This window comes from Salvelinus alpinus, chromosome 2, assembly GCF_045679555.1.
Source record: "Salvelinus alpinus chromosome 2, SLU_Salpinus.1, whole genome shotgun sequence".
NCBI classification, from domain to species: Eukaryota; Metazoa; Chordata; class Actinopteri; order Salmoniformes; family Salmonidae; genus Salvelinus; species Salvelinus alpinus.
The window spans coordinates 115,980,757-115,984,667 of record NC_092087.1 but is presented as its reverse complement, the minus strand read 5'-3'; positions in this window follow the sequence as shown (position 1 = coordinate 115,984,667).

The window sequence follows — 3,911 nt, the reverse complement described above, 5'->3', positions numbered from 1 at the left end:
TGGGTTGATGTTTGGCTCTGAATATGTCTCAAAATAATGTATTATAATAATATAACATACTAATAATGAATAATGAAGACAATTCTGGTTTTCTGTGAATAGCTTCCATAACGTTACTATAGTTAATTACCGTAAATATTAGAAAGCCGGGTTTGACCGTCGACGTTGTATGAGCTACAGTACAGTACCGTTATCTAGCTAGCTAACGTTATGTCCTAACTAGGCACAACTAGGTTTGGATTATTTCCCTCAACTATATTCTTTCCCATATATTGTATATCGTTTCCATAAAGCCAACATGGCTTTACACTCATTAACGTAAGTTTCCAATCTAGAGCAGTTCTCACTTTTGTGATAATGAACTAGCTAACGTTAACTAACTAAGGACGGTGACCTGTCCAGACGAGATGTTACAACGAACTGAATCGCCAATGGAGGTCTTCCTCTTTATATAACCTGCTACAGCATGCAATACTATTAACTCACAAGGGGGCATAACGTTACATGGTCAATACTATCCCATTTTGGAAATGTTACATGTACAATACTATCCCATTTTGGAAACGTTACATGTACAATACTATCCCATTTTGGAAACGTTACATGGACAATACTATCCCGTTTTGGAAACGTTACATGGACAATACTATCCCATTTTGGAAACGTTACATGTCTGCCCCCTTGTGGAGGGAAATTAATATCTTAGATGGAAGCTGTAGATGGGATTCAAATGCATAATGGTATTAATACAGTGTCTAGACTACCTCTTTTGTATAAAGGCCCTTCAGAATCCAAACACAGTATTGCCACGCAGCAAAATGTTGCGTATAATCTTTCAAGTCAGCCTGATAAAATATTGAACAATTTGTGAACAACGATATCTTGAAATGTGATATTAGGCCTGTATGGCAGTACTGTTACTGTATGGCAGTACTGTATTGGCTAGTGCTTTCTCCAATATGTTCTTCTATTTTACATTCAATTGTATGTCGATGCCATTTATCTTTCAATATTTATTGAATATATATATATTTTAATGCTTGTAAGACTATTCTTTGACACATTTTCTCTTCCTTTGAAATTCTTATAGGACAGAACATGGACACAATGCAATTGGGATCAAGAAGAAGGTACAGATATGTTGTAGGACAGCTGCATTTGAAGTGTACATTTAACCTACATAGCAGTCAATACAAACTGAAATCTATTAGCATACAAATGTGTGCAAATGATCTTTTTAGATGTTCTCAGAAATGAATCAAGTCCATGGAATGGATATAGATACGATATACACACTTAAGCTGAAAAATCTGTATTTAGCATCAAGTCTACAATATTGTTAGTTTACCTATGATTCATTTTTAATGTATGTTTTTATTGTACAACATTATTTATATTCTGATGCCACATCGCCCGTTTTCAAAGGGAGTCGTTGTTTTATAGGGCCAGTCGCTTTTTAGCTTTTTGTCTGAACGTATTTTCTCAACTGCGATACCAACTCCAGTCAGCAGATGGCGATGTGCGTCTTTCAGGTGATTCTGCCACTGTGACGTAAAATCTAGTGGACTGGACGCTTCTTCAAAATCAACAGCTAGTCAGACACCTTGGTAACTTGCTAGTCAAAATAGCCGAAATATTGAAGTTCTTTGGACTGTGTCGGTGTACAGCCACTGTGTAATCAACACAATTATATCGTATCTACTTTTCATTTCATATTTAAGTTGTTGTTAGTCAGCTAACTGAGCTAACTGAGTTGGCTTGATAAATTAGCCTAGCACTACGCTAATGCTAGCTAGCTGTTATCCCCGACCATTAGCTCACTAAACTCTCCTGTTAAAGAAGAGGCGGTCTGCTGGACGGAGAAAGAAGCTCTGGGGCTGAACATTGTCGTGAAAGAGGAGAAGGAAGAAGAGGATGTCACAGTAAAACAAGAAGTAGAGGATGAGGCTGTTACCGTGAAAGAAGAAGAGAAAGACGTTGCAGTGAAAGGAGGAGGAGGGAAATTTTTATTTATTTATTTATTTTACCGTTATTTTACCAGGTAAGTTGACTGAGAACACGTTCTCATTTGCAGCAACGACCTGGGGAATAGTTACAGGGGAGAGGAGGGGGATGAATGAGCCAATTATAAACTGGGGATTATTAGGTGACCATGATGGTTTGAGGGCCAGATTGGGAATTTAGCCAGGATACCGGGGTTAACACCCCTACTCTTACGATAAGTGCCATGGGATCTTTAATGACCTCAGAGAGTCAGGACACCCGTTTGATGACTGTCACATCGAAAAAGGAGGTGGAAGAAGGGAAGGAAACTGGATATCTGGTCCCGGGTTCCCAAACACATCTTAAGGTGTCCAATGGTTCTAAGGATGAATTTAGCCATAAGATGGTTTTGGGAAACCGTTCCCTGATTAACACTAGTAAGTACTGTCTTAAAAACAGAAGCACAAACTCTGCAGTTGTTGAACTGATGTTTGGTGTTAAAGGGGAAATCTGCAATTGCTACATCCATATTTTGACTTTTAAATTATTTATTTATAGCCATTGATTCTTGAAGAATATAACACATGCCTCATGAGCTTAGTTCAACTGTTGTACCCCATCAGAACCCAAAATAAGCTTTTTTTACTCCAATGTTTAGAAACAATGTATATCAACAGCCTCAACATGGTTAACTATAATGTTGATATCATGGATGGTCAGTCCTTGCATCCATAGGTCTGTCTATGAATTTGAGAGTAGTTAAATGTCTCCAGGCCCATCATCATCTTATTACCAAAACAGTGGTGGAATTACAGCTTTGTTATTGTTTCAACTGCAGATTGGTTGATTGATTGTTGTGTGGCTTTTTTAAAGGGACAACCTAGTTTTTTAAACAGAAACAAAATGGCTGCCCAGAGACTTGGTTTGGTAAACAGCTGAGGGATGGGGGTTGGAGAAATGTAACCACTCTCAAATTCATAGAGAAAGCGATTGTAGCAACCTTAACCCAAAACCTGGGGACCTCGTCAAGAAGTTCAGACATCTTGGTGTAACAGTTATAAGGTGTTGGCTTGACAGTCGCTGGACCCAGGTTTGAGTCCAGCTCAGGGCTACCCCCTGTATTCACTACACTATGAATACAAGGACTGGCCATCCATAAGGTCATAATGATAGTTTAACCAGGTTTCGAGGCTATATAGTATATTCTAGAATTCATCCATGATGTCATAATGATAGTTTAACCAGGTTTCTAGGATATATAGTATATTCTAGAATTCATCCACGATGTCATAATGATAGTTTAACCAGGTTTCTAGGATATATAGTATATTCTAGAATTGCCAGTGAAGATTTCCTGTGGAGGCAAATTGTTAGAGCTGTTGATAAGTCATTGTATAATATTCAGCATTTATTTTCATGCCATTACATCAATACAGAGAGAACTCTTCCTGAACCAACTCCTGCTGGCCTTCATACATTCTGACGTTGCTGGTAATCGGCTACACAAGCAGTCGGCAACCTACATTTGGAGTGCAAATGTATCTGACCATTTCTACTGATCTGGTGACAGTTATGATTTTCATATTCACATTTTCATGGAACAGTTTCATTTAATTTATAATAATATCTCAAAATCCTTGTCTGTGATTAATCTACATTCTATCTAAATCTACATTAAAATGATACAAATCTAAAAGTAACTTTTATTGTCATTGCCAACTATGTAAAAATTGCCTACATAAAGCCAACAAATAAAAACATTGCAAATAAATATCCTGTAAATCACATGGCCTGTCTACAGCGAACTTGAGACATTGTTGGCTCAAACAGATCAATCCCACTGGAGACTGGGTTTGATTCAGACCCTGTCAGTGTGCCAGGTGATCATTGGGTTTTATTCAGACCCTGCCAGTGTGCCAGGTGGACAT